The 18,554-nt window shown below is 42.8% G+C and overlaps 1 protein-coding gene across 4 annotated transcripts in view; it reads left to right on the top strand.

Moving 5' to 3' along the window:
* The first annotated feature begins 943 nt into the window (after positions 1-943).
* L3MBTL3 (L3MBTL histone methyl-lysine binding protein 3) overlaps positions 944-18,554 on the top strand; it is a 121,477-nt gene continuing 103,866 nt past the window's right edge. The window contains exons 1-2 of one of the 4 annotated variants that reach the window (XM_017533280.2): positions 944-1,019; positions 4,615-4,685. The gene's annotated coding sequence lies outside the window, so the exon portion shown is untranslated. Of the gene's footprint in view, positions 1,020-4,600; positions 4,686-18,554 lie in introns of those variants that run through there. The other 3 variants (XM_037740230.1, XM_037740229.1, XM_017533281.2) reach the window with 3 other exon arrangements.

Here is an 18,554-nt window from a genome sequence, read left to right as displayed (position 1 = left end):
TGCTACTTTTTTTTCTCACACAGCAAACTCTGCTATTGGCATCAAAATGTTTATCACAACTTTAATTACTCGAATTATTTTTTAAGTACTCCTATTCAGTAGAAAAGAAGACCCTGAAGCTGTCCAAAAGGGGCCTGCAGTAAATGCGTGGAAAGCTGTCAATACTGAAATAGAATCCTCTCTTGATCTAGTTTTGACGCTTTAACAAAGACAGGTTTTGCCATTTAGGACGGCTCAGCCATCTTAAGTGAATACGTTAAGAGGGTAGTCCTGGACCTGGTTATTGCCAAGGGACTTTCACAGTGATTTCTAAGTTTCTGTAGGAATCTCAGCCTATCACTCAACAGCGAAGAGGCCTAACATGTTTGAGCTGTCAATAAAGATCCGCACTTAGGAAGCGGAAAGAAGGCGCAAGTTTTATTTGCCCACCTTCTTTATTACGCATTCTTCCAGCCATCGAAGAGGGGAAGATGGTAATCTCCCAAAGCTTACAACTTTGTTACTTTTCATGACCTGTAGCATGTATTTAGCCTTTGGGTAGTGTTTGTGCAAGACCAAGGCCCACTCCTTAATGGCTGAATGCATACATTTCACAGCACATGGTGGAGTCGCTGCTCGGAGAATTGCCTTTAAAAAAAAGTAAAGTGAAAAATAGACAAAGAAATCTGGAACCTTAGCAGTGTTTTCTATTTGTTTGGACTGTTCTTGAACCAGCTCTGAGGCGGTGACGGGGCTGTTGAAAAGATGCACCTGAAACAGGATCTGCGGGCAGCTGCATTTGCCACCCGGCTTTATTGCTGCTTTCCAGCGGCGAAGGCGCAGCAGCAGTAACAGGGAAGCCAGAGCGAGCCTCCCCGGCAGCAGCGGCGGCGGCGGCGGCGGCGGCGGCACCGGCACCAGCGCAGTTTCCCCTCTCCCCAGCCCTGACTCTACGCGCACATGCGCACTGCGCCCGCAGCCCTGGACCATTTGTCAGGACTACTCGTGAGACGGAGAAAAAAAAAAGAGAAAATTTGGGGGTAAGAAGCGTTTGATCGGATCTAATCTCTAATTAATCTGAAGATTTGTCCGTGCAAAAGCCATTCATTTATTTTTCTGGGTGAGGATGAAAGTTAAGAGCCCTACAGAGGGAAGGAAGCGCACCCTCGTCTTGTGAAACAGATCAGGGGAGGGGAGGGACAGAAGGGGTTTCTCCCCCACTTCTCTGCGCCTCTGGGAAACAGGAGAAAACTTAATCCCCGGGAAAAAAGTGGGCAAGTGACTCGGAAACGGCTGGAGGGGGAGTCTCTGGGCATCTCACTCTGAAGTAGTGAGTGCGAGTATGAAAGAGGAACAAAAGAGAGAGAAAAGAGAAAGGAAAAAATGGGGGGAGGAGAGACTTGTATTTTTTTCTTTGCGCGCACACGGGGAAGGGTGTGGGGGGCCGTGCGGAAGGGAGCCGGGGCGAGGCGGCCGCGTCGGGCTCGGGCTGGCGCGCAGGCGGCGGGATGCGTGTGGCCCCCTCCCCCGCGCCCCCCGAGCTTGTCACTTTGGTCGCTTTCGTGACACCGGGCGCGGGGTGGGGGAGCGCGGCGGCGACGCCGGGCTCCGCCGGGGTGCGTGTCCGGGTGGGCGCCGCGGAGCCGCAGCCCGGGCGGCGAGCGCGGCCGCCGAGGCGGGGGGCGCCGGCGGGGGGCGCGGGGGCGGCCGGGGCCGCGGATCGGTGCGGCGGGAGGCGCGAGCCCCGCGCGCCGCCCCTGCGGCCCCCTCCGCCCGTGTGGCCTTTGTGCCGGGCGCGCACCGGAGAGCGAGCGAGCGGGCGGGCGAGCGCGAGAAGTACAAGTACGGGAGACCGAGGCAGTGGGAAAAGAGGCCGGGCCACTTTCTCCCCTCTCGGGCTGCGGAGAATGGACTGGTTGAATGTGCAGGCGCGTCTCCCCGGCGTGTGCTGTGTGTGCGCGGCGGAAAGGCCTGCCCGACTCCCACCGCGCACACGCACACTCACACGCACGCACACACACGGACCCGCGGCGGGGCTCGGCGGCCGAGAGTTTGCGTGGCTTCCTCGCCGCCTCCCCCTTCCCGACCGAGTGTGTGAGAATTTCATATAGATCAGCTCCAATTTCCGCCATTTTGGGAAAGTTGCACAAAAATAAACCCTCCGGTTTATTTCTGCCCGAGGCAGGAAAGTGCTTCGGGAAGCGAGGCGGCGCGGGCCCGCGGCGGCCGTCAGCGCGGGAGAGGGCGCGGGCCGCGGGCCGGGCCGGGAGCCCGCGCCGTCGCGGCGTTCGCCCCGCGCTGTGCCGCGCCGCGCCGGCCCGGGTGCGGGCGCGGGCGCGGGCGTGTGTGTCGGGAGGCGGCGGTCGCGGCGGCGGTGGCCGCGCCGGGGCGGCGGACCGGGGTGGGGGGGGAGTGGGGGCGGCGCGGGGCTGCTTTTCTGCAACTTGTTTACGCCTGCCTTATCCTGGGGAGGAAAAGCGGGGTCGGGGCCGGGGCCGGGGCCGGGGCCGGGGCCGGGGCCGCCGCCCGCCTCGCGCCGCGTGCGTGTGCCGTTCCGGAATAATGGGCTTTGCACACTCGCGTCCTGGGCCCCGCGGGCCGTCCTCGCGCCGCGGCGGCGGGGCGGGGGGAAGTAGAGGCCGGCGGGGGTGGGGATCGGGAAGCGCCGGAGCGGAGGCATCCGCCGCGCGCCCCGCGAGCCGGTGGAGTGTAGGGGGCGGCGGGCAGGGAGGAAAACTTGAGAGCCCTTGAAGGGGAGGAGGGCACGGTGGCACGGACGGGGGGAGGGCGCAACTTTTGGACTGGTGGTAAAACTTTAATTACCTTTCAAGTAAAAAAAGGCCCTGCGATTTCTCCCTCCCCCCCGTCCCGGTCAAAGCACGGCCCGCAGCGCGACCGTGAGAGAAAGTTTAAAAGCGGACGGGTTCCTCCCGGGTCCCCGCGGAGGGCTGGGGGTGTCGGTCTGTCCGTCTGCGCTCTGAGAGAGGTGGGGGTGACCAGGCGCTCTCCGGGGCGCGGGGACTGCGAATCTACCCCACCCTTCCACAGGGAGACGGAGGTAAACGTTGCTTCGGTTTCCCTTCTCAGTCCCCCGGCTGCCACCACCCCGCTTCCTTTTCCTCCCCCTCCCAGCCGATTTTTTTGAGGGGACCCGAAAAACGGAGTCCTTTTCCTTATGCAACTTCCTTGGGCTCTGTGAGCACGGCCCTCCCCCTCGCCACCCCCCAACCCGTGCCCCGCATCCCTTGGCCCGATTCTTCTCCACCTCAGGGCCACCGCCAGAAAAATGCATTCGAGATCTTTCAGAGTGCGCAGAAACAAAAATAGATTTTTAATCGTTAGGTTAGGGGAAACTGAGATGAGAAATAAGAATTTGGGGTGGGGGGGCGCGGCCGGGGCGAGTGCGTCCAGTTCTCCTTTTGGTTTTCCTAGAGCGTTGTTTGTGATGTCTTTATTGGTTTGGGGAGTCCGGGCGTCTCTGTGCTGGCTATCTCGGTCGCGTGGATTTTTGCGCAAGTTTTTAGAAAAACACTGACTCGAGTAGAGAGCATTTCTCCGGAAAGTTTCAAGTGCAGCAAAATAGCGAACGTGCAAAACTGGCCAAGGGGAGACCTCTAGTGGTTAAACGCGTCTTTAAGTTCGTAAGGCCGAGAGCAAAGTTTGGCCTTTACTTGTAACTACGTAGTCCGTTCAGACGTGGAAGTAATTAGAGGACCTGAGCGAGCAGCCAGATGTTGTGTGAAAGGATGCTGATCAGAAATTGAAAGTTTAGTAAATCGGAGCAATGAATTCTGAGGACTCAGACCCTGTAAATTCCATCTGACATGAGTTATATGGGAAAAACACTGTTTTTATTCTGGGATTTGAGATTGATCGCTCCCTGAATTGGAAACAATTGTTTGCTTTTGCATTTATCGGTGTCTGTACCTCTGATCACCTCTTAATTATAGGTCTCAGCTGATGACTTCATTTTTAATGTTAATAAAGCTGCAAAGTGAAATGTATTTAAAACTTTGGAGAAATGGAAAAGACCTTTAGTTGAGATTTGTCTTTTATATAAGCTGTTCATTTTACTCTCTGATATATATAAATTAAGTCAATTTTATGTAGTTTCTTAGATGTAGAGTTATGTATAGTCCGAATAAGTAGTCCCGTTTGTTTCTAAGACTGTAATTTTGTTTCACTGGGTACGAAATTATTTCTGAATACTTTGTATAATTTGTGATTTAAAACCCTTAGATATATGGGCAAAAACTGTTTATATAATACCTATTCTTTTGCCAGTGTGTATCCTGTAAAGTATCTTTAATTTTAAAGGTAAAAGCAGTGAGTGAAATTAAAGTTGACTCAAATGATCCTTGTGACTTTCACCTGCCTGTCATATGCAATAGGAAAGACGTTATTGGGTGAATATAGGACATGGGAATGATACAAATGATTAAAATCCATTTCAACTCATCTGGAACCAGCTATTTTTTTTTTTTTTTTTAATGTATCGAGTGGCATGGTGTAAAATTATGCCTAAGTGATTCAGGATGTCAGCTTCTTAATTGGGGATTGTGGATTTGAAGGCTTTTTTTGATGACTGTTTTAATTTTACCTTCTCTCTCTTTAAATCAATGCTACAACTCTTAGGAGAAATCTTGAGAGTGGACAGCGATTGTAAAGACCGGCCAGATAGTTCTGTGTTTCATCACTGCTGAAAGGTAAGACCCACTTGTTAAAACAAATTGCTTGCCATACTTGCAAACGTTACCCGTGGAGATGAGGAAGGAGAGTATGAGACTGGGTTGGCAGGAAAACGTCATTTTGCGGGGCTGCTTTGAATGCATGAATGTATTGACACTAAGTGTGATTGTAGTTTGAATGAAACATCAGAAAGTATGAGATTGTCCTGGATAATCTTTGTATTGGCTTACTTACTAGATTCTTAATTTGCATTTTAGCACCTGTTTTCTACTGAAGGTAAATTGTTTTATTCTTTGGAATTGAAAAAGTAGAAAAACTGGAACATGACGATTGTAAATTAATATAAGTGTTACAGTGTTATACAGTAATATGGAAGATTCTGGAAGTCTAAATGTCTTGGGGGGGGGTTCAGTGGTAGAATTCTGTGGATGAAATGTACATTGAGTGCTTTGGGGTATTTAAGTCACATACCTTCTGTGGCTTAAATCCAAAATGGACTAACTTGTGCCAGCCATGTTGCAGGATTATAAGTGAGTTTAAGTGTGTTAGCTTAGACTTGCCAACTTTTGAACATATGTCCACAGGGAGTACAGCTGTTGTCCACTAAGGTCTCTTTGGCAATTTTGGAGGGTCTTGGCTTCTCTCCAGTACCCCAGGACCTACTTTCAGGGCAAAGGTCATTCCCAGGTAGAGGGGGTAGCCGTCTCTGTGGTAGAACATTTCAGTACATTTGTGCTACTCCAGTGCTTTTTACTGTTTATGCCTTTTTTTGTTGTTTTTTTTTTTTCATTCTTCCTTTAATCTTCCCCTCTCCTTTTATGCCTGTTTTCCTGCCTTCTCTGTCTTGAGTAATAACGGGGTTGCTAATTGTTGTTTGGCAAAAACAAAAGAAGACCAAAATTAGCCTACCTTTTTAGAACAGAACTAACAACCTTCATTGGGCCAGGTGTAATCTAGAAGTCAGAATGAGTATTAACACTGACATAAAAATGATTAACATGAATTTATTGTCATTTGCTGCTTGTGGATCATTTTGAATTGCGTAACTAGCACAATAAGAAGATGTGGTCCATGTAGCTGATGCAGCAGAGACAGTGGGGCAAGAACAACTGTAAGAAAGTCATGCAGACAGGTAGGGTTCAAGCAGAGTAAAATCTGTTTCCTAAGATGGTGAGTTTCATGCTTAAATGTGCTGAGTTGAAAACACTGCTTATTTTTCTTTGGGGAGTCACTGTGTCTGTGAATGCTAGAAAATGGGAATCAGAGGACTACATGTAATAATTAGATATATCACCTTGTTTATGTCACTTTGCCTCCTTCAGCCGCCATTTCCTCATCTGCAGAGTGAGAACAACAGTACTTGCCTTGCATCCTTTGTTAAAATAATCAAATAAAATCAGATTTTGAGAACCATAAAGCGCTATTCAGATGTAGAGTGGTTATATCTTGTTACCTTAGGCTTTGTGAAAGGCTGGAGCTAGATTGTCTAGGTCAGAATAGAGTGATTTAACTCTTGGCTAAAATTTTGAGATTGGTTCCTGATGTGTGTGTTATATAGACTTCTTGGAATATTTCTACGAGTATTTCTTGTCTTGAGAAAAAAGTAGCTTACCTTTTATACTGTTGGCTCTTTGAGGGAAGAGACCGTGCTCTAACATGGTGCTGAATACAAAGCCTGAAATTTATTTATCCCAAACTAGTCATTTAATAAGTAGAAGGGGTAAATGAAAGAAAGACTTCAAAATAATGCCCAACTGTGAAAATGGTAGGGTGATGAAAGTAGAAGGGTTGGTGTGAGGGGAATTAATGTTCTGTAATTAATATTTTAGTTGGAGGAGTCTGCTGGGAGATGAGGATGAGAAAATAGGTAACTGGAGTAGTAATGATTTAAACTAACTATAGGGGCCAGAACAAGGAATCCTCTGAATGACTGAATTTGGAAAGGTCCAAGTAGGGCTCTTCCTCCTTGTTTTCTAGACCTCTTTGGCTGTAATCTAATCATAGCCAACTATATAAAATCTAGATTCCAAAATTACAAGTATTGTCTGTCATTATTTTTTATTTGCTGCTAATGAACCTGACAAAATAAACTGACAAGTGTTATTTTTATTTCATCTCTATTCTTTTGCAGATTATCCAACCAATGTTCTAAGAATCCAAAAACCCAATAGGGGAGGGAAAAAGAAATATATGTCCCTAAGTAATGGAGAGTTAGTTCTTAGAGAATTTCTACTGGGTTGGTAGTTTATTTTTTATTTTTATTTTATTTTATTTTTTGAGACGGAGTCTTACTCTGTCACCTATTCTGGAGTACGGTGGCACGATCTCGACTCACTGCAACCTCTGCCTCCTGTGTTCAAGCAATTCTCATGCCTCAGCCTCCCGAGTAGCTGGGATTACAGGCCGCGCCACCATGCGCTGCTAATTTTTGTATTTTTTTTTTTAGTAGAGACAGGGTTTCACTATGTTTGTCAGGCTGGTCTCAAACTCCTGACCTCGTGATCTGCCTGCCTCAGCCTCCCAAAGTGCTGGGATTACAGGCATGAGCCACTGCGCCTAGCCCTGGTAGTTTATTTTTAAGAATTCCATATTTCAACCGGTGCTGTTTATAGTAGTACAGTTAGGATGGGGAATTTATGAGAGAACTTTTTGTGATGTGTGGGATATACCTTTCGTGTCCCAAGGATGGATAACTTGAGTGATCCCTCAAGTTATCTAGTTAACTTGTTACTTAACTGCTAGTTACTTAACTGGTTTCTACTAGTTACTTAACCAGTTTTTTCTGAACTCTTACAGTGTTGACCATTTAAAAGACTAGATTCTTGCCCTTGAGGGGTTCCAGAGATCCTTACCCTGCGAGTAGACACAACTCTGAGCTCTTCTGATAATAGTATAACAATTGCACATGGTACCAGCTGAAAAGGATGAGGGCTCCAGCACGCTTCGGAGCTGTTGAGCCAGGAAACATGAATTTCTGGGCTAACCGATGCAGGACCATGGCATATGGTCCAATACACATAGCACAATGTGATACATTCCTTTTTTAATGCTTCACCTTCAGAAATGAGTAAGAAGCCCTTCACCCACTGTCAAGGAGTGCCTGCATTGTGTGCCTAGGAAGAGTCTAGCAAGATGGATTGAGGTGATTCTCTCTGACCAGTGTGTTCACAATGTGACTTTCTGGTGAAGATCGACTCTATCTTCCACTCTTACTGCTTGCCACTATTGAGGGATTTGTTCCTCACAAGGATATGGGAGGCATATAATTTAGGTAAAGATACTGTATTTAGAGAGAACTATTCATATGTGCATGTGTGTGTACATTTATACGTGACATCTTAAGCTTCAGGAGATCCATGGGAGATATATTTTTGTAAAAGTCTTCATCATCTCATAGGAATATTCTCAGGTTATCTCTTTACTGTATTAAATTATTTCATTGATGGTTGTGGATGTAAGTGAATAATGGGAAATTATGAGTGGATTTGTATTGACTGTGGCAGCTATGCAGTGGGTAGATGAAAAGAAGGACCAGAAAAGGGTATCCTTGATATATAACTAAGCTTGATTTATGAAGTAAAATTGGGAAAGACCTTTAGAAAATTCCCACTTGGGAGACAAGATAGTTTGGAGGAATGCACAAGGATCTTTGAGAGGAACTTGAATAAAGTTAAGTTGGGTGATCTTGGATGAGGGAACTTTTCCCATAAGCTGTAGTTTCTTTCTGAGTAGACTTGGAATTAATTAGCTGGATGGTGATTATAAGAATGACTTGCATATTGTGTGTAACAGTAAAATGCCTTCTGTATTATTATTTCTCCCATATATAGTGTAAATCAGTGTTTTATGTTCTGCTAATAGATATTTATTGAACACCTATTTTGTGCAAATTACTGTTGTGAACTGTTTAATAAAAATCAAGTTACAACAGGGTTGAATGAATGTATGTGTTGGTGCAACAAAGACATTGAGCATTAATCCTTGGCCTCAGTAGGTTCCTAATCTAGTTGGAGAGATAACCCATACCCATATGATGGCAATTAACAAAACAAAACCATGGTTAAGTGTGAGTGCATGGTAGATTAATGCCGTAGTTACTGTGATGGCACCTCTGGATGTGGTATTAAATGTGTTCTTGTGATAGGACCTGGTAGATGGGATGCATTTTGAAAAATGCTCTGAAGTGTTGATACACAGTGTTAAGTGCAATTGTTGATTGAGTGCCTTCTGAAGATCAAGCTAAGCTATATGCTTTATATTTATTTATTCATCCAAAAAATTATCTCTCATACTTTAACCTTGAGCACTGGGTATTATTTTTTGTCTTTTAGAGCCAAGTGGTGCTCAGAGTTACATAGTAACTTGTTCATATCATGCACTTTGAAAGGGGTGGAATCAGGGAAAATATTACTGGCATACGATAATATATTTTTAGGTTTTTGATTTTTGAAATAGTAACATGTAGAATATTTAAAAAACAACACATTTCCAGATTAATGTATGTGTTCCTTTACATTGGTTTACTAAGATGAGCAGCAATGAACAGGTATAAGAAAAATAAATGGGAGGAAAAGCTAGCTTTACTTTCTTCTTCTTTTTTCTTTTTTAAAACCAAGAATTGAGAAAAGACCAATTATTGAATTATTCTGAAAAGTACGCCTTGGTAGGCCATGAAATGATCACAAACTGTTAGTAAAACATTACTCAGAAAAGGTTTGGGAATCTCTGGGCTTACTTAGACATAGATTTCATTTGTTCTCTTTAAGGAAGAGACCCAATAAGGTAGTAGGACTAGTTATGAAAAATGTATATATAAAGCAATCAGTCAATGAAAGAATGGGATCTGGATTTACCAAGGCAGGCTCAGTAGGTTATGAAATTTACTCTGAAGCCAGGATTGTAAAGGAAAGAGAAAATTAAAATAAGCGAGACAATGGTGGGGAAAAGATGGAGGGGTGGTGTGGTAGAAGTGTGTCCTAGAATCAAAGCAAAAGATGCAAACAGGGAATATGACTAAGATCCTGAGCAAGAGTGCTATAATTACTGGTGTTATACACTGTAACCAAAAGAGTATGTCCCATGTTTGCAAAATGAGGTGAAGAGTCTATTTTGACTCATCGGGTGGTTTTGTATTGCAATGGGAATTATATCTCTCTGTTATGTGAGTTATGCTGCATCAAGCAGATCTTCAGTTTGACTTAGAAGGATGCCACTGTAGGCATTGATTACAAGGTTATGGACTGTTTCTCTTTTGTTGAAGTTCTATTTAGTACATTTTTTGAGCATATACTATGTAGCAGACCTTTTTAAGATTTGACCATAGCATTATATTATTTAAATTTTTATGGAATTAAGCTAGTTTATTACTAGAACATTTTGAGTAGGATTGCTCAGACATCAAAATCAGTTGATTATTTTTCCCCATCCGTTACACTGTTTAACCCTGAACAGTGAATTGAAATTCCTAGGTGGTCAATCTGGTCTGGTTGTTAAATGATCTTAGTAATTCACTATATTGGTTTGTGGTCTAAGGTGGACTTGAGGCTTAGCTGTTCAGTCTATTGATAAGGAGGTTGGCTACAAATGATTATCAAGATAAGCCTGTAGACTTGACTTCTGTGAAAGAAAAAAAAAATCAGGCCAAATCTAATTCATTACATGCAAAAGAAAAATCAAGTGTAAATCTTTTAATTTTAGCTTTATGTTCTATAAAAATATGAAGCAAAATAAGAAAAAAGAAGATACTACTTTTAGCATTAAAAATTATGAAGTAAAATAAAAAAGAACAAGGAGAGTACTTTTAGTTTTTCTTTTTAAATTTCAGTTCATGCATATTTAGCATATGCATAGAAATATCTGTGTCAGGTTCTCGTTCTTTTTATGGCCCTTGAATCCCTCTAATGGGTGTAAAATTTCTATTATTACCCTTCTAGTATAGTATGTTGATGATATGATGGCACTTTAAAAAATATTTCTGCCTCAAATTGAGGTATAGTCTACGATGAACATGAATTTCAAATAAAAACATTTGATGAGAGACTATTAAATATGCCATAGGCCTGTTAATGTCAATTTGTGATTTCACTTTCTGTGTAACTTTTTTTTTTTTTCTTGAAAGGCATTTTTCATTTTCTGTTTCTTCTTCAGAGGAAGTAAGTAGGTTAGGCCACAGAATCTCAAATAATTCATCCTTCTTACAGTAACACAGAAGGGCAGGAAGTTGAGAGTTTGTAAAGGTTGCCTTTGGTGACTACCCCTTTGCGTATGATCTCCACGGCAGACAAGGTAGCAAATCAGAGAGACCACTGCCACATTATAAATAGGATTGCTCACATTAAAGTAAGGCCAATAGATAAAGGGATAGTGTTTTTGAGAAAATATCAATAAGATGGAGCCGCTGTAATAACTGATTTCATGTTTAAAGGCAACAAAGGCAGCATGGATTAGTTCACACTCAGGTACCTCCTCTGCAGGGATGGATGAAAACAGAAGACCCAGCTTCTCAAGGATTTGTTCTTGATGCTGCTGAGATTTCAGTTCTCACATTGAAATAATGATCTAGAGTTTTTTTTCTGCCTAAAATCTATGAATTTAGATCCTTAGGGCAGATTTCACGTCTCTCCACAACAGACCTTAATTCCAAAATGTGTGTGATTCAGAGTTCTTATCAAGCAGGGTGAGTAGAATATCAAAGCTGGTCTCTGTCATGCTTGATTTGAAAGGAATATGTTTCTTCGTAGCAGTGTGTGTTTGTTGAGAGGTGCTTCAAGTGTGAGTTTAGATTTTACTCTTATCCTTATTGAATAAGAGGTTTGAATTTAACTTCTTTTGATGTGTTCTTCAGTGACACTTACATAAGGAGAGTTTCTTGGAGTGGTGATGTATGCTTCTGCCAAAGAGGTAAATAAATACTTAGCAGCCCAGTTGTTAGAATTTTCACTGGAGAATATGAGATAGCTGGACAGATGAAGATCTTTCTCGATTTTTCTTCTCCTCAAGCCCCCTTCCATTCCCCTCCAGTACTGTATTGCATTTTCCCCTTCTCTTTTATTGATTCATGTAATAAGTTTTATCGATACCTACTAAGGATATTCACAAGGGGTAACAAAATGTGTAAATCAAGGTCTCTCTGCTTCAAAACCTCGTGTAAGTAGATGATCATGATAAAATGTCATAAGCATTATAATCAGTGTATAGATTCTGTCTTCCCAGGCCCATTTATGTCCTGGTATCTTACTTGCACATACATATTCCAGTGCTCCTATAGAGCAACACTCCCACTCTAGCCCCTTTGGGGGATGATGACCCAGAGCTTTCATCTCTCTTTTTCGTACTGGCCTCCTGCTTCAATCTCTCACAACACTTTCTGTTTGCCTCTGTACCAGTTCTCTTGAAAGCAGGTCCTGGAACCGCATCTGGTATGTGAGAACGTTTTTATGCCTCCTCAGCAAAAACGTCACAGTAAGGTTGCCAATGGCCTAGACTTGAGTAGTTTTTCAGAAATTATGTCCTTTTTATTTTGTTGGCAGTTAAATTTTTTTTGTTTGTAAGAACTTGGCAAAACTAACAGCTGTTGACCTTACATCAGTCTCCAAAATTCACTTTGAAATCTACTTGTCCATGAAATCTGAGTCATATCATTGTTTTTGACTGCCCTGCTGCCTACCTTCCCTATCCTGGTCGCTGGACTCCTAAGAAATTAAAATAGGCCTTTTTGATGTAAAGATATTGGCCTTCACACAGTTTTCCTTCCTCTGCCCTGCGAGACTTCAGACATCTGATAAATGGTGCTTTGAGGGCATGTGGACCCTGGAGAGTAGCTTTTCTGTTTTGTTTTTGTTTTTGTTTTTGTTTTTGTTTGTGTGTGTGTGTGTGTATGTGTGAGAGAGAGAGAGAGAGAGAGAGAGATGGAGTTTTGCCCTTTTTGCCCAGGCTGGAGTGCAGTGATGCAGTCTTAGCTCACCCCAGCGTCCGCCTCAGCCTCCGCCTCCCAGGTTCAAGCGATTCTCCTGCCTCAGTCTCCTGAGTAGCTGGGATTACAGGCATGCACCACCATGCCTAGCTAATTTTCAGGAGAGACAGGGTTTCTCCATGTTGGTCAGGCTGGTCTTGAACTCCAAACCTGAGGTGATACATAAGCCTTGGCCTCCCAAGGTACTGGAATTACAGGCATGAGCCACCATGCCCAGCCTCTTTTATTTTCTTTTTTGTTTTGTTTCTTTTTTGGGACAGAGTCTCACTCTGTTGCCCAGGCTGTAGTGCAGTGGTACGATCTTGGCTTACTGCAACCTTCACCTCCTGGGTTCAAGCGATTCTCGTGCTTCAGCCTCACAAGTAGCTGGGACTACAGGTGTGCACCACCACGCCCAGCTAATTTTAGTATTTTCAGTAGAGATAGGGCTTCACCATGTTGGCTAGGCTGGTCTTGAACTCCTGACCTCGAATGATCCACCTGCCTTGGCCTCCCAAGGTACTGGGATTATAGAAGTGAGCCACCTCTCCTGGCCACTTACCTTTTCTTTAGAATAACTGTAACTCTCATATACCAAGCACCAAGCATTCAGTATCTGCAAAGCAGTATAACATAATTAAAAAAAAAAACAAAAACGTTTTTATGTCTCTGTGGAGTAGATATACCTAACCCATTTTACAGATGAAGGAGGTAAAGCTCAAGAAAGGTTAGGTACGCTGGCTAATATTATACAGCTAGTAAATTGTGAAGCGGAGTTAAACCCAGGCACTGGGGCTCCAGAGCCTTTGCTTTCCACGATTACATTAAGTTGTCTTCTATGCTGACTAAAATACAATGTGTTGGCGCTGTCTTAGAAGGTAAAAACTGTTTCTTCGCTGGGTGACCTCAATTTTCTCATCTGTGAAATGAGTATGACAATGTTTATCATTCTTAAAAAAGTAGTTATGAGGGTCAGACAGGCTGGTATTGGCGATATCCTTTAAAATGACAATGCATTGAAGAAGCTCTTGTGCTCCACCTTGTTTGTTTCCCTTAGAGGTTTGTTAGGCATATGGGCTTTGTATGATTACCCCACCCATTAATGACTGTGTACCTCTCTGGTGTCATGGAGGTAAAAGAAGGTCATCACAAACTAAATCCAAGAACCGTAGGGAGGTCTTAGGAGGCAGGGACCATAGCTCTCTTAGAATCACTTTCTCAAGTCTGGACTTAGAGGACTTTAAGGTCTGGAGGACCTTCTCTGGTATTAGACACTACACCAACAAGCAGGTTCAGACTGGGAGCTGGATTAGAAGGTAGCATCCTTGTAATTGAATCCAACTTGAAGATGAATAAAGTCTGTTCTCTAAAACACTACCTTACTTTCATGTTGTTTCTTGGATTTATTTTCTATAGCTCAGTGCCTTCCAAATGAGGGATTCCATGGAACTTGAATGTGATGTGATAATAGTCCCAAGGCTAAGTGACTCTGGGAATCTTTGACCGGGACAGCACTCCACAGATGGTTGCACATCTGATATGGACTGTACTGTCTCCCAGAGACCCCAGGGTATTAGGCATTTTTTTTTTAGCATAAACCACTTTATTAGGGTACATGAATAAATGGTCTCCTAAAAGTTGTGTTTTGGGGAGCAGACTTTGTAGAATGTTGCCCTAGCCTTTGGTCTTGTTTGAATGCAGTCAGATCAGTGTGGTGACCTTTCATTAGCCTACTTCAAGGACAGGGTATCCCCTGGAAAGGGCCTGAGCTTCAGGTCCAGTGCATGCCTTGTGTGGCTAAGACTTCACCATTACTTCAGAGGAGTTGCTTTATAAAGAAATTGGCAGTCTTTTCTGGTACCATGTAAATATGAGGAATTATTACTATTAAAAAGAACATATCTACTTTTTTTTTTTTTTTGACAGGGTTTCACTCATTTGCCTAGGCTGGAGTACACTGATGTGATCATAGGTCCCTGAAGCCTGAAACTCCTGGGCTCAAATGATCCTACCCACTCTGCCTCCTGAGTAGCTGAGACCACAGGTGTGCACCACCATTCCTGACTAATTTTTGTACTTTTTTGTAGATGTGGGGCCTCACTATGTTGCCCAGGCTAGTCTTGAACTCCTGGCCTCAGGTGATCTTCCTGTCTCAGCCTCCGAAAGTGCTACAAGTACAGGTGCAAGCCACCACACCTGGTCAAATCTACTTTTTAGCTAGTGATCTTCACATCTTGTGACATAGGTTTGAACACAGGTGGCTTACTACCATAGATGTTATTCAAATAAAGTGAATTAAAAAAAAAAACAACAAAAAAACCTAGAGAAGGCAGGATGTGGTGGCTGACGCCTGTAATCCTAGCACGTTGGGAGACCGAGGTGGGCGGATCACGAGGTCAAAAGATTGAGACCGTCCTGGCCAACATGGTGAAAACCCGTCTCTACTAAAAATCCAAAAATTAGCTGGGTGTGGTGGCATGCACTTGTAATCCCAACTATTCAGGAGGCTGAGGCAGGAAAATCACTTGAACTTGGGAGGCAGAGGTTGCAGTGAGCTGAGATCACACCACTGCATTCCAGCCTGATGACGGAACTCCATCTCAAAAACAACAACAACAACAAAAAACCTAGAGTAGCATATGGTGTTATGTGTCTGTAATCACAGCTACTCAAGAGGCTGAGACAGGAGGATTATTTGAGCCTGGGAGGTCGAGGTTGTAGTGAGCTATGTTTGTGCTGTTCTACTCCAGCTGGAAAACAGAGTGAGATCCTGTCTCTATAAATAAATAAGCCACTGCCTAATTTTTTTTTTTTAAGGTAACTGAGTGGCTCTCATGAATTTGAATAATTGTTAAACTAGATAATCATAACAAGGAGCTAACATTTTATTGACTGTTTACTGTCTGGTATGTACAATGGTAAGGTATTACCTAGCCTGTCTCGTCTGTCTTCACCATTACTCAATGAATATTGAAAAAAGTTTATTTTATTCTTTACTTGTAACACATGGGGAAATTGAGACTTTAAGAGATCAGTCTGGGTGTGGTGGCTCACACCTGTAATCCTAGCACTTTGGGAGGCCAAGGTGGGAGACTCGCTTGAGGCCTGCAGTTCAAGACCAGCCTGGGCAACATAGTGAGACCCCCATCTCTACAAAAAATTTAAAACAGTTGGGTGTAGTGGTGTGCACCTGTAGTGTTGGCTTCTTGGCAGGCTGAAGTGGTAGGACCACTTGAGCCCAGGAGGTTGAGGCTGTAGTGTGATCCATAATTGTACCACTGCACTCCGGCACGGGCAACAGAACAAGACCCTGTCTCAAAAACATGCAAAAAAGGAGAGATTGATTTTTCAGAAGTCATGGAGTGGGTAATTGTCAAACTTTGGAAAGTGATAATGAAGAGGAAGAAAAGAAGGAAGTAGTTGAGGGAAGGGTAAGGGATGGGAAGAGGAACTGTAAGAGAATGGCAGTCCATCGTTGTTTATCATTGTTGAGGGTAATCAATGAAATATTTGGTTACACCTGTGAAAAGGATGACGGGAGCTGGGTGAGTGGATGGGGAGGCCCAAAGCAGTTTTATATGCTACATTCATCAGGTGATTAGCAGTGGGGAGACTCCTTTTAGATGTTAGTGAAGAATGACCTTTAGGGATTTTAAGAATGTCATTCTGCACCAAATTCAGCAGTTAGCGGTTAGTGACTGTTGATTCCTGTAAACATCTTCAGCTGATAGTGTTGCAGTAGGCATTATAGTAACAAGGCATTGGATTCTACAGTGGAGGCTGGTTTTCCTCATTGCTGTCTTAGTCTTCTACATAGTTGTCATTTCTGTTTGATTCATAATAATGATTTTAGGGTTAGTATTCCTGACACACTGTTTACAAAAGATACACTGCCCTTTTAATCAAAAACTGGCAAGTTTCGTTCCTTGACACCAGGCACTGATCTCAGGCCTGTTATTTGAATGACAGAATTTGAATCTGATTCTCAGATGCTGTTTTCAAGGTAATGACTACCCTCATTTTACAACCACTCAACTCATAACCATAGCATTTCTATACCTTCTTTTTGAAAAATGCATTCACTATAAAGCTATAAAATGCAGCTCTTAAAAAAAAAGCAACTGTCAAATTATTAAAACTATTTAACTGGTCTTGATGAATATTAACTAGCCATTCTTTTAAAAACAATATTTGGAGAACAATGGTTGACCAGGAATGGCCAGGCTACAGTCAGTACCTTTTCTCAGTAATCCTTATTTCTTCCCTTATCTGCACGTGCAGATTTTTGGGTTATAGACAGGGCCTGCTCTTTTGCTTTGTGTTGTGTGCCTCCTAGGTTGGGCTGCTTATATCTCAGAGGACTGGTATCTTCCCTTCATCTCAGCCCCAGGCAGGCTCTTCATTTTGAATATGCTGCAGGAACCCAGCTCGTAGGAGTCCCTGCTCCTCACTCTGAGCCTCTGTTTTATCCACTGCTGGCAGATATGAGCAAAGAAGTTGTATGAAGGAGAGATTATGAAGGACACACAAACTGTTTATCGCTAGTCAAAATGAGATACAGTAGATTCCTGAAATTTGTGAGGGCAGTGTCCGAAGTCAGTCACAATTCTCAACTTGAAAAAAAAAATCATTTTAACACATAATTCCTTCCGTAAAATTGCTAAAGTAGAATTGAAAAATTTAAACTATCTCTCTAGATCCCTAACTACTTATCTCACTTGATGAGTGATTTTTGTACTGTCTGGAGCACTTATTGAAACAAATTCACACATCTTTTCTACTTATTTTCTTTTGGAGCATTTGGTAGTTTTGTTCATACAATGTGTCTGAGTCATCATTGCATTTGACATTTCAGTCTTTCGTTTATTTGAAACTTCTATTTTGTGGCTAGCCTGTCGCTTTCATAAACATCTCCATATTCCCTTCATTCTGTCATCAGCACTAGACTCAACTAGTGGTTAATTTTGTTTCATTTCTTAAAAAGAAACACTGTTTTATCACTTTATTTACAGTATTCATAGCACTGAGACTAAGCACTGTGACTAAGAGCATGCCTGGGCCTTGGCCAGGCTGGACGACTTGCCCTTGCCCCAGCTTTATGGCATGTGTGATTCAGAATCATGTGTCTGCAAAATGACAAATTACTAAATGTCACAGCAGCTTCAGGTGTCACTCAGGAATGGTAGGAACCATAAATACACCGTCTGCGAATGCATACCTGAGTTGTGGGGGAGTGAACCCTATGCTTCCTCCTCTCATCCATCTGTTGAGCTGATGAATGTGCATATATACTTAACGAGTACTAGTTAAGTTACCAGAGAGCTTTGTGGAATTGGATTTTCCTTCGTGACTTCCAGGCTGTAGCTTCAGTTGTTGACATTAGTAAGTATTTTCATGGAAGACATGCCTTTTATAATACAGACTTTTAAATAAACATGAAACTGGTTTTAAAAACTCACTTTTTATTCATTTAAAAAATTATTTAAACATTCAACAGACACAAAAAAAGGTTTACAGAAAGAAGGCTTCTTCTCATAGCTATCTTTTAGTTAAACCATTGCCTCTTCCTGGACACAACCAGTGTTACCTGACAAATCCTTTCAGAGACAATCTGTGCATATACGGGCAATACACACATTTATATATACTCTCTTTTGTTTTACACAAAGGGTAGCAGTAGCACACAGTTTTTGCACCTTGCATAAAGTTAGTAATATTAATAGTATCTTGGAGCTCTTTCTATATCAAAATGTAAAGCATTTCCTAATTGTTTTTTTACAATGGCATTGCATTCCATTTTATGGATATATAATTGTCCTCCATTGATGGACATTTGAGTTGTTACCAACTTTTTTGATATTGTAAACAGAGTGAATAACCTTTTACATTTTTCCATGTATACATTTGTGTAAACATCTATAAAATAAATTTTTAA

Source organism: Cebus imitator, unplaced genomic scaffold, assembly GCF_001604975.1.
Source record: "Cebus imitator isolate Cc_AM_T3 unplaced genomic scaffold, Cebus_imitator-1.0 Scaffold81, whole genome shotgun sequence".
NCBI lineage: Eukaryota > Metazoa > Chordata > Mammalia > Primates > Cebidae > Cebus > Cebus imitator.
This window is presented reverse-complemented; position numbering and strand designations above follow the sequence as displayed.